The sequence below is a fragment of the Alosa alosa genome, chromosome 3, assembly GCF_017589495.1.
Source record: "Alosa alosa isolate M-15738 ecotype Scorff River chromosome 3, AALO_Geno_1.1, whole genome shotgun sequence".
NCBI classification, from domain to species: domain Eukaryota; kingdom Metazoa; phylum Chordata; class Actinopteri; order Clupeiformes; family Clupeidae; genus Alosa; species Alosa alosa.
In genome coordinates, this window is record NC_063191.1 from 723317 (window position 1) to 736587 (window position 13271).

General features: G+C 40.9%; 1 long non-coding RNA gene across 2 annotated transcripts; it reads left to right on the forward strand.

Moving 5' to 3' along the window:
* The first annotated feature begins 9749 nt into the window (after positions 1 to 9749).
* On the forward strand, positions 9750 to 10827 carry LOC125292561. Of its 2 annotated transcripts, XR_007193220.1 has the most exons (4): positions 9750 to 9826; positions 10362 to 10430; positions 10577 to 10703; positions 10817 to 10827. It is a non-coding gene; the product is annotated as an uncharacterized LOC125292561 (long non-coding RNA). The 2 variants fall into 2 exon arrangements; XR_007193221.1 differs by lacking the exon at positions 9750 to 9826 and having other exon boundaries at positions 10320 to 10430.
* The last annotated feature ends 2444 nt before the right edge of the window (positions 10828 to 13271 follow it).

Here is a 13271-nt window from a genome sequence, read left to right on the forward strand (position 1 = left end):
TAAATCACATCACCATAGTCTAGAACTGACATAAAAACTGCTTCAACAACTTGTTTCCTACATTCCATAGGGAGGTTGGCTTTGTTTCTGTAGAAGAAACCATTTTTTTGTCTCAGTTTTTTTAACTAGGTTGGCTATATGGTAATGAAATGTTCCAGTGGCAGAGTCCTTCTCATGGCTAATTTACAGGTTGAGTAACTACGCCCAAGCTCGTCTGTCTGGGTTCTTATCTGCTTATCTGTTCTCACCTCCAGCTGCTCTACTTGATCATCAATGACTCATGGAGACATCCACGTGTGTGTGTTTATGTGTGTGTGCCTATATGTGGGTGTTCAACAGTCCCGCCCCTCCTCCGAGAGCAACCTAGACAACACAAATCTTTGGGACGTCACCTCAACCAAGAGCAACCTAGCGGCGAGCGCAGCGCATACCGTGTACAATGTTCAAGTTCAAAGTCTAATTGTCACATATACTTTGCAATACAGTGAAATGCTTGTGCCACAAGTTGCAGGGGGTAAAAGGGAGGTCTAAGAAGCACAGTGGTGCCATATAGGCAATAAATAGTATAGGGGGTGGGGGGGGGGGGGGGCATCATACAAAGAACGAGACATAATGTGCGGCTAAGCATGCACAGACACCCAAACATACACAGATACACAAGCACACCAGTCGACATGCACCCATTAGAAAGCCTACATAGAGCTTCTGTGCATACCATAGACTGTATATATAGAACTGGACAGTGTGGCTGCATTCAGCAGTGTTCTATGGAATTGAAGCCGCCGAGGCGACGCCATCTTGGAAAATTTGGAGCCCATTTGTGCGGCTGCGCAGCAGAAGTTGAAGCATGCGCAGTGAAGAGGAGCCGCGGTCAGGCACGCCCACTCAGCGAGTTAAACACGCCCCTTGTCAAGTGAAACCCGCCCCCTTCTCCTTTCCACAACGCAGGTCGACTCGGCGCCGAAGGCTAGCTGGCTGGATGAATTTTGCGGCCGTGAGTTAGCTAAACAGTACAAATAACAATCTTCGGTTTGTTTGATTTACTCGGATTTTATTAGTTTTTGCTGTTTTCAAATATCTCAATCTTAATGTATGCCATCTCAACATGGAGTAACCATTGACTGTACATGGGGATTAATAACACTAGACAGTCAGACAGACTAGTACAGTATATGATGTGATAAAGCAACGGTATGATGTGATAAAGCAACGCAAGTTGAACATAATGTGGTGAACGTAATGTGAAGCATGGACCTCATCAACCTGTCGTGTTAATATAACTACTAGCCAGTTTGCCAGCGTTGCATTTTTTCTAACGTTAACGACAAAGACACGTTAGAGCTACTTCTGTGATGGTAGGTCGGTAGCATAGACTGTAAAAAATAGATCGGTAGGTCGGTAGTTGTAGACCGCATAAGTGAATGATCAATAAATGAAACGCCTGCATTAAACACTACGCCTAGAACCAGTCACTTCCCAGGGATATCGGTGAACATTTGAGAAAGACATTAGTTTGTCATCTAACGTCCATGATCAGTCATACTGATAACGTGGCATGTCCTCCCCCTTTCTCCAAGTCCCCTGACATCCATCTCCCTGACATCATCACCCACCGTCACTGGATCAACCTGAAGCCCCTTATACATGGGACATGGCACAGCACCACTACGTTCTGAAAACACATGACTTTCAATAACTTGCGTGGCACCAAGAAAGGTCTGCCACTGCTCTGAACCTTCTGTTAAAGGAGAATTCCGGTGTGATATTGACCTAAAGCCTGTTGAAACATGATACCGAGTGTGAACGTATGTCTCATAGCCCATCCAAATAATTCAGTGGAAATGCATGGATTCCAGTTGCTGCTACTGGAAGAAACTGGAATCCATGCATTTCCACTGAATTATTTTTGGAATCTGATCCCTTATCATACCTGTTCATTCTTACTCGTTGCTCGACTTATCGTGACTAAATTCAAGATGGCTGCAAACGCTAAACTTCGTGGAGATACTGTCTGTATAAATCGTCTTGTAAGTAAACTACCAGTGCTTTTTCAAAGTTCTCAATGTCTCGTTTTAAATGTCAGGGCCTACGGTAGTCTACCAATGAAGTGTGGAGATACATTGAGCCTTGTAAATGGTGTAAAACAGTGATTTATTTGCATGGCTAGCCCGATGCCGAAGCACCACCATTGAAAAAGCTGTTGGTAGCATCGGCTAACTAGCGCCAGATTTTGGAATGCAGGGGACAAGCCGAGATGGGCTATGAGACATACGTTCACACTCGGTATCATGTTTCAACACACTTTAGGTCAATATCACACCGGAATTCTCCTTTAATGTGACATTATTCATACTTGAGGCTGTACACATCCCTTTGTTTCTATTTTCTTTATTGATGTCACCCAAACTTCAACTTTCTGTATGCCCCTGAACTCACACAAATTGTAAATTGCAATGCGCCATTTAACCAGTGGTGTAGTCTAGTTAGTTAGTTGTAGTGGTGGGTATACTGTGAGCAACCCCAAATGTTATTAAATACGTATCCTTGCCTATTTTAAATGGGTATACCGAAATGATGATGCTTTTTAAATGGGTTTACTGTGTAGTTCTGTGTATCACAGACTATACCACGGTCATTTAACTGCCTTGGTATTTAAAAGTCAGAGGCCATTGCTTAGTATTTAACAGTAGTCTACACAAAGATGTACACATTATAACTCCTCTCCTAGTTACTCTCCATTGGCTCCCTACAGTAGCCAGAATTAAATTTTAATCTCTCACTTTGGCCTATAGGACACTGACTGGATCTGCTCCTTGTTATTTTAATTCAATGATTAAGATATACATCCCCAACCACCTACTGCGGTCTTCTGATGAGCGTCTGTTGTGTCGACCAGTCTTAAACGCTAGGTCAAATTCAAGACTCTTTTCCTCAGTGGTTCCATGTTGGTGGAATGAGTTGCCCTGACTTATAATTCGTTCTTGTGATAGTTTTTGGTCTTTTAAACACTTCTTATACATTATGGTTTGTATGCAGTAGTACTGTTTTATTTTCATTATAGGCTGTTGATTAATTTGATTAATTTAGTTTATTATTGATATTCTCCTTAATGTAGTCTTACCGTGTTATTATTATTATATTATTGATTGAATGCGCATTATTATTTAGTATTGCTCCCCCTTCATTTTCATTGTTTATTTCATTAGGCTATTGATTGATCCCTGTTTTAAGTATTATATTGTTTTGTATTTGTTAAGGGTAACCATAACCATCATCATCATAATGTGGTATTTTCTTATGCACTTGAAACAAAGAATAAAAATGTTTCTTTAAACGTAGTACCACTTTAAACACATCACACACTGAACAGCAAAGTAGCTTCCTGATTATGTGTAAAATGTTTACAGAGTATCCTGATGTAGTAGGTCCATGTTCTCATATTTTTACAGCTGACATGAAGGCTGCAGCATTACATTTTTTATTTATAATGGAGCACCCTCTCTGGTGAAAGACTAGCAAGCCTGTGGTAGAGGCATACGATTACAGACATATTGAGAGAGCCTATCAATGAGTTGTCACAGTTTTCAATTTAGACAGATTATTTTGAAATGGGGTACGTCTACGGGAGGATTTACACATCACTGGCAAGACCTGATCAAATCATACCAATGCAAAATGCTTCTCCAGCAGTGCAATCGCAGGTAACAACGATACCTTAATGCATTTTCAGATACCGCTGTTCTGAGCATACTAAGCAAATTGCCCATTTGTAACTTTGAATCCCTCCTCACGTTAAGCTATGGTCCAATATGTGTTCACTAAAACACAAGTAACGTTATTTGTCGGGCTAATTCATAAATGGTCATGGTTGTTGACCTAGCAGGCTAGGTGACGTTTGTTGCCATTCGTGCAAAACTAAGCAAGAGTTAACGTTAATGAAACTTAACATCGCCTTCTCCCAGTGACTTAAGTGTATTCAAATGAAGTTGCAACGATGATGGCGGCAATCACTGGTTACGTTAAACCATTTGAAACAATCAATATAGCAGAGCCCCTTTTTTTTACCTATCAACTGGCTAATGCTAGCATGATTTAGCATGCTATGAGCTAATATACTTAGCATCTACGAAAGAACAGCACATATCTTTTTTCACAAAGAATCTGTCACAACTAACAACGATGTATCTTACAAACAACTACACAATGTATGACTATCAATATGTATTTAGTCAGACTGTGATAAGATATAGCCTAATGATAATGACAGCAACACTTATTTAGGTTAGATTATGTGTCGAAATCAGGTGTCGTTAAAATAAGGGAGCGATGACGTGGTCGTGTCTGCAGCCTAGATGGTAAAACATAATGGACAAAGTGTCGTGTCTGCAGCCAGCCAGCTAGCTGTCAATCATACGTGTAAACACGCCCTTTTTAGATATGTTAATATAACATAAAAAAACAATTTCAGCGAGAAAAGAAAAATTGTGTGTATTGAAGCATCTTGAAAACTATTTTTTCGAATAAAAAGTTGTTGATACAAAAATAGTTTTAGGTGAGAAAAGTGACATTTAGACCATGCCTTAGGCTAACCAGCTACGACGTGACTCATACTTAATACAACTAAAATCCCATGAGCCTTATCAAACTTACATTTTAAACATTTGCAGCGTAACGATGGTTTAACAAGGTTCCATTTTAATCTGAGACAAGAAGATGAGAAAACTGTGTTTTGTCAGGCGGCCACACATCGGTCCTGACAGCCCTGGTATCCATCTTGATTCCCAGTGAGTAACGAGACAACAGGCCCGGGAAAAGTGTAATAAACATTTCCATGGCAACGGCGATCTCCAGAAATCAAAGGATCTGCTTTTACTAGCTGTAGTACTTTTCCGTTAAATCGCGAATAAAACATTTTTTTGTCAAAACAAGTTTGACGTCCCATAGTCATCACATAGTCGCTTAGTCATAGCTGGTTTTAAGTCTACCATGTGTAACCTGCGCTGTGTTGAACCTGCGCGATTCAGCCCTGCAGACGTCTGGACTCGAACCCGCAAACAGCAGCACCTTGGATCGGGAGGCGAGCATGCTGACGGTTGAGCCAATAGCCCAGGCAGATGGTAGCTCTGGTAGATTATTTTCAAGATGATTTATACAGACAGTACCTTAACCCTTTAGCTGCCAGGGTTTAAAAAATATAAATTGGATTTTTACATCAAAATTTCAAAAGGCCATGGGTTGCAAGTGGTCAGATAAAGTCCTACTGTAAATGTGAAAATCATTGAGTATGACCAGAAGTTTATGAAGGGGGTACATTTACTCATCTGATTTGCATATTAAGACGTCACTGGATGGCAACCACCGTGAATTATGCACATTTCAGTAAATACTAGACGTTGAACATATTTGAACAGTTTTATTTTCTTTTTTTGTCATTTCACTGACATAACAAATGAACAGGAAAACAGTCACATGTAAATCAACAATAGTAAACTATTACTATAATCACAAACCCTATGCTACTATACAATAAAGTAGCCTGGTCAAATCAGTTCCATATCGCGGGTGACTTTGAAGTTCTTCAGAGCCCTATTTTTACAACCCCTGCTGTCTATACCACGTGCACTACACTATCATCACTATTGTCACTGGCACCTCCAGCTATGTTGGGCAGAGGGTCGAAATAAGCATGGTATGCTTAGTGGACACTGTCGAAAAAGATGCACCTCCATTCACAGGCGGCTCCGTGACTATCAGTCAATAGACGATCGATCATTATTCTCCAAAAGGCAGATATTCTCCTTCAGAATCAGAATAGGTGAATAACAGATCCAAGACTTCATCACCCGTGAATTTTTTTTTCAACATTTGGTGTATTTCTGCTTCAATTTGTGCAAAACTATGGCCCGCATCGCTTCCGCGTTATGGAGGAAGAGCACGTCTTCTTCGTGTGTTTCTCGCGTGTTTTTTGCGAGCTTCCTGAAAACTTTGAAAAAAAGGTTGAGCTTGAATCGAAGCTCTGGGTGTCTGCCAACTAGTGGTCAAGAGTACAAATGAGATTTTACACTGTACTCGCGTCTATCGTCTGTTTTATTCAGTAATGACGCTTGTCGCAATATTGCGACATGGGCGGTTAGAGGGTTAAGGAATTTTACCGTTCGACGCCATCTTGAATTTAGTCACGATAAGTCGAGCGACATCATGTTTCAAGACACTTTAGGTCAAAATCACACCGGAATTATCCTTTCAGCATATAGTGAGTTTAAGCATATAGTGAGTATATAGTGAGTATATAGTGAGTTTAAGCATATAGTGAGTTTAAGCATATAGCATATGAGTCGCTAACGAGAGAACCAGCCATGCGACTTTAAGAATAGCGGCCTGAAAACATCACGAGAATCGTGAAACATTACCTTGTTAGTGGATATAGCTCTTTGGAGATAGTTTTATCCTGCTAGTCCTTCACCTCCACAAACATTTTCATTATGTACAGGGGGAACAAGGCACAAGAAGTAGGCTATTTACAACGACAGACAGAGTGAAATTAAACACGGTATTGGATTAACATCTCTAAAAAAAGTAGGGTTAGGCACTGAAACACTTACTTTAAAGCAATATCACAAGCTCATGTCAAAATCTAGCAGTAGGCCTAACTAAATGTTAGCCTGGGTGCCATTCCGAACCTAGTCCCGCCCACAGCATTTGAGGTTGAGAAGTTCGGTCTGGCATTGCTCCATTGTTGAGCAACTATGCTCGCCCTAGATCGGGCGGACCAATCATTTCGGACTTTACGATGATGGACAGGTGAGCAACAGCGCCTGGTCTATCATGTCATCTGAGCACGATTAGATTAGGCTTAGCCAGAGACTTTCTAAAGAGGAGACACAACACTCAAACAATCCTCCATAGAAATGCATGGGGTTAGTTTGTAACCGTTGTCTACACATATCCCACCCCTTCCTCGGCAAAACGTCGACATGTGAATACATTGAGCCAATCATGTGGTGTGATGTGAATACATTGAGCCAATCATATGGTGTGTTGTGAAGACATCGTGCCAATCATGTGTTGTGATCTCGCCGCTGGAGCAAGATTGGTGTCGTGGAAGCCTTGGCGACGCCAGCGAGTTTGACCCAACGACTGTGCCCGATGAGTGCCCATAAAACGTTTGTATATGGCCGCCGAGTGGAGGGACTTGCCTAAAAGGACTTTGGCTTAGCCTATGTTTGTGTAACGGGTAGATCAAGTGTACTACATGTCTCAAGATCCCTGCCTATGTTCCGCCTTCACCTGACGTAGGGCATTCGTCTTTTTAAATTTAATGACCCCGCAAAAGCTCACCTGTGCTGTCTTGCTGGGAGAATTGTTTGGTGTCGGCGTTTGGTGTCTGCTTTCTCGTTGCTGTCCCTCCGAACTCATCTGCTGTACCATTTGTGTCGTTTCAGTCAACGCGTCTTTGGTATGTGTTACTTATTTTATCAGTATAAACAGACATTCACACTGGCGGGATGTTAATCCTGGTAATCACAACCAGTATTGCAGTGTTGCTTTATCTCTGTCGTGGTAACTGATTCAGTGACGCATTGCTTTATTCCACATTGTATTTTGTTGCAGCTTAACCGGGTGTTTTTGCGACTTGTGAATGTGTGCGGTTGTGCCGGTAGCGCACCTCATCTCTCTAGCCTACAGCCTGGCTGTCTTACTGTGGAGATTCTAAGTTCCTGAAACTGGTAGGCATTCGTTTAGAATGTATTGTTGGTTGCCTACCCTTTGCCAAGTCACCCCAGATGCTCACTATATTCATTGAATGGTTTTACTGCGTGTATGATTATGTTTAAGTAGCTCTTCTGAATGTTGTATGTCACTTGTTTACTTACTCGTTTTGTATTGAATGCATATCTTACTAGTGGCACGTTGGTTTTTAGAAATGCTTCCAGTGTATAGGTTTTGAGTATAACTATATTGGACTTCTTACATATATATTGATGTAATTCTGTGCTGGTCTATTTCAGGAGGTGTGCCGTTTCTCCGCACCCTCGAACGTCAGCATAAAGCAGTCAATCACTGTTTTCCCCTGGCCACTTTGTAACAGTGCACCCAAAGGTTGTTATTTTGTTTTGTGGAAAATTGTATGTTTTGTTTGGGTTTTTCTTTGTGTAGCTCTACTGTATAGTTGTCCTGCTCTTTGTGTTGCGGGCTGTCTCACCTGTCCGTGATATCCAGATCTGACCTCTTCAACTATCCCTCTCCCCCTGCATTAGCCTATTCAGAGTGTGTGTGTGCATAATATATCAGCTTGCCCATTTTGGGGTGTATTGCACTAGTCCGGTGGACCGCCCATAGAGCCCCATTGTGGACCCGGAAATGTTGATTACACCAAAGTTTTATGATAGAAATATATAGTATATAGTAGTAATAATAATAATATATAGTAGTAATAATAATAATATATATACTACTTAATGAGAGTAAGAACGTGACCAAACCATGTTTAAATAGTGATTTTGATTGCTGAGTCAGATATGGACTCAGCATCTCCAGTAACCCCTAAAAACATACTAACATTGACCATTTTGGCCAAGCAGCTCCTATAATATGATCAATATAGGCGATTAAGCTAATTTAGGCTAATTAGCTTAATTACACAAATTGCCCAACATATGCAAATTAGCATCCGGCAGTTTCTGCATGCTGGGGACCCATACTATATATTTCTATTATAAAACTTTGGTGTACTCAACATTTCCGGGTTCACCTTTCTGTTACTGGGTTCGTTGTGTGCGCATTTTGGGGTGTATCACTATTGTGAGTAGAGAAGTAATTTTTCCCATTTAAACGCTTATGGAATAGTTTCTTCTAGTGTGTGTGAATTGCTTTGCAGTCCCATAGACCCTCCCCTTGTGTTCAGTCTGGGTACTACGCCTTATGCCTCCACTTCGTCGTGGTTGGCCTGATACCCGTATCCGTCCCTCAGCAGTGGCTATAGTAGAGAGCTGCCCCCTTTTTTGTTTTTGTTTCCCTTGCCTGCCACTAGGGTGGGAAATGCCCTTTTCTTATTTTCTTTAGAATGTTTGAATGTCTGTGTGGGGTGCCTGTTACTGTCTAATTCTTGTGAGAAAATCACCGCTCAGAACCTTGAAAATAGTAGTGGTTGTAAAGAAAATCTATTTTTGTATTTTGGTAAATCAGCCGTCTAGTCATTCAGTTGTCTACCCTAGGCGGGACATTCTGTTACTGTCTAGTCATTCAGTTGCCTACCCTAGGCGGGACATTCTGTTACTAAGACAAAGTTACATTTAAAACAAAAACGCTGTGGCTAGAACCCACACAGCAGTAGACTCCTAGTATGGATCCTTCCAAGTCGCCAAACCCGCGTGACTGTCGCGATTCGCTTTGGTGCCGCGACAGAGGATCAGCTCCGCCTCCAGCTGCCCCGTGAATTCTACTGTCAAACAGCGGATCCTGAGTGGACCCATGTCGGGATCCGAAGGGACGCCTTTACTGTAACGGTTGAACATGACTGTACACCAAGAGTCAAGAAGAGTCATACTAGTGGATATTTTCTTTGCTGGGACACGGTTGCGCTTGAACCCTCTCGAGGTAAGTGATATTTATTATTATATTAGCACATTCACAATAGCTAAACATTGGCCTTTGTGGTTTTATAATCATCATGTTTATTGATTGTAATGACGTTGTTTGATATTAGGACTAACGTTAACGTTAGTGCAACCAGAGACGTTAACATTATTGTTAGCTGTGATGCTCATATGAGTCTGTAGCCTATCTGATTTAAAATGGGATAGCAATTTCGGCAGAATATGTTATGGTAGTGTGATTTAAAAAACACACATTGTTATTTAACATTAGTCTGGTCTTGTCTGTTTTAATGTGTCGCTGTTGTCCATATAGTGCTACTATGCTAGCGGCATATAGCTGCTAGGCGCAATTGCATAAGTTATTGCTAATGTCTATTAGTGCTATACATATATTGAAATCACGTTTGCGATGCAAACCTTGATTAAGGTGATACTGGCACTGGTATTTCAGAAGTCAATGAAGTCAGTGAAGCTTTTCGTCTGCTATGATAGCTACCTACAACTTTAGCATGTTGACTCACTGATAATGGTTTAGCCCTAGCCTCTAGCTAGCTGTGCATTAACGTTTGCATTTTGCCAAGTTTGGTCTCATACGTAACTTTAGTGTCTATCTGCCATCTTTGTAATGAAAGCCTCGGCATTTTAATCACTGTTTAAGTCGGTTCAGACAGCTATTGGCATCTGTTTGTGATTTATTATGCTAACGTAACTTAACTGAAACGTTATGGAACTTGGTCCCCATCTTCTATTTTGTTTGTTCTGCAGCGTCAACTTTTATCGGCTGGATTCTAGCATCTAACGTTACGATTGCCTCTGTTGGGTTTGCTTGATCAAGTAAGATACTTTCTGGGTTGTTAAAAAGTAATGTGAACACATTCCCGTAGCATTCCAAAATAGACCAGAGATGCTTGTAGTTGTACTATATGCATATTTGGAAATTTTGGGATTGCAATAACCATAATGATATCGTTATGTAACAGCCATCGTTTCGGGGACTCTGATGACAGTGAAGAGCCAGAAAATGGTGACTTTGCATCTCTGAGGTACCTTCCAACTCGCCTGGTATATCAGTTGAAGCCTCAAGCCCAAGCCAATTGCACTGGCAAAGTAAGTAATAATCTCTTAACATTGAAATAACTAAATCATAATATTAATATTAGAGATATGGTTAACATTCTTAGTGCTAAAGACATTCCCTCTCTTTGTATCTATTCCTCCAGCTCCACCATGTGCCGCCGGTGCCAGGCAGCCGAGTCACTACCCCTCAACCTGGAGAAAACTGTTAAGGTAAAGACTGATCTCTGAAATAATATTGAATACAGTGGCCCCATCTATATTAACACAGCAGTAGTCACTCCATTTCAGATCAACAGATTGCATCTGCATTACCATCTCATTTTCTGCATACTTCCATTACTTTCAAAATCTCAGCCAAATATTTTGTCAGTTAAAACATCTGCATTCATATTGCCTGAAAAGTTCATTCATTATTATCAGATTGTATTGAAACACATTGATTTCAATGTCAATCCATTCATGGAGTTGATATAGATAGTGCATACCAAAATATTGAAACATACAAATTCATGTCCATCATGACCAGAGATTTGTTTTTGTTTGCCATTGTTTGGCCCTGTAGCTCTCAGCCTACCATGGTTAACAGATCACAACCATTTATCTCCCTTAGCACCTCACCATGGGGCAGGACCGCAACACTCTTATTAGTGAATAGAAAGGCCCCATGTGTATTATCAGTCATGGTTAACGATTGTTTCCCCCTCTCGCACACCGCCAACCTCACTATGGGCCAGGAACGGCAGTCCCTCCTCAACTCCCTCCACCCCCACACCAGCCCTCAACGTGCAGTGAACAGAGGAGCTTTGTAAGTCATGTTTCTTTTTAAATTTAATCTCCTTAATACCTATCTCATATATAGTATTGTGTAGGCATACTTGGCTTTAGATGCTACATACCATAAACATAAACAAATCTGTCTGTTTGATTACAGGTGCTGTGAGGAAAAACATGGTGACACGGTCTGCCACGGACACTGAGGTCACCAAACGCGCCAATCAGTGTTTCAATGGCGTGGATCGCAACGAGGAGATGTGTTCGCCTCCATCCACACAAATGGAGTAATAGGAGAAATAAGCATTAAACAATCTTTTTATTGAACTTCTTGTCATTCACCAGTTATTCATGTTCTGATATTTTAGCTGTGCATAGCGCAGTATTTCATTGAAGTTGTAGCCTATTAGATAAAATATTTCATGTCTGCACTGACCTAGGCCTATAAAGCACTAAATTAGGTTTTGACCACAAAATGAATGTAAAGTAGCCTAGGCAATGTAGGCTACTTAACAAAAACAGAATAGCTTATAACCTGTAACTTTCCATAAATGTCCATTTTATATTTCCATTGACAAGTGATTACGTTTGTACAGTAAATTGATGTCTTGACTTAAACCTTTTCTGTTAGGTTTATTGACAGTATTGTTAAGTTAAAAATACGAGGCAATGCAGATTAATCGTAGGCCTATATTGCTGTAGTAGCCTAGGCTAGGCCTAGTGATAGTTTTACTTTTATCCTATAGTTGCCTAGTTTTATCCTACAGCAAGAACAGAAGGAATTTTGAAAATGAGATAAAGCGGGTCCAAAAGCGGATCGGGCCAGATGAAGCCTTTGAGTCCGTTGCAGGTCCGCGGCGGATGTATGTATCAATTTGCGGATCCCAAACGGACCCGCCGCGGAGGTAAGGTTTTAATCGCGGATGCGGAGTGGATGCAGTGCGGAGCCACGGCGGATCCGTTCCTGAGAGCATCTGGACTCCGATACGGGTCTGTTTCGCGGGTCCGTTCCGGAAGCCGTCATACCTCCGCGGCGAGTCCTTTTGCTGTGTGGGAAGGATACTTGGCTTTTAAGACCCCTTATGGAAAATGCATATTATTTAATGAGGTTTTATCATTGAAAACGATTATTTCTGAAAACTTTGGCCAAAGTTGAGATGTGGGAAAACTCGTGGTTTCACTTTCATCAAGGGAAAACAGCGCTGTTGTATTGCGACATGTTCCCTCGTTCGTTTGAAATCCAGAGGCGGACAGAGTAAACAGCTTCATTACTTGAGTAAAAGTACAGATACCCTTTGCTAAATGTTACTCAAGTACAAGTAAAAGTACAACAGTCAGATGTCTACTTAAGTAAAAGTACTGAAGTACTTGTTTTTAAAAGTACTTGAGTATCAAGAGTACAAGAGGAGCCTACATTTTCTAAATATTGCATTACTACTGCCACAGTGCTTACATTTATGTACATTTATGTACAGAAACGTCCTACATGAAGTTATGAACATTTTTAATGTTAATACCTTGGAGAATGTAAAAGGAATTGAAAGTAAAATTGTTAAGGAGAGTGGCAGTCACTGATCAGTAATAATTAGTAGCCGCTGTGGTGCATTGGATTAAAATGCCGGCGATGATGTACACTCAATGGTTGTATTTATTGCAGGAATGAATAGAGTTGGTGATGAATATTATTGTGAGTTTGTGTATATGTGAGTGTGTGGTTCTGGAAAAGAGACAAATACAAAAATACTTACTATTCACATCAATATAAACAGATTAATGCTTAAGGCTAACAGTGACACACATATGAGCCTAGCAGCAACCTGATATAGG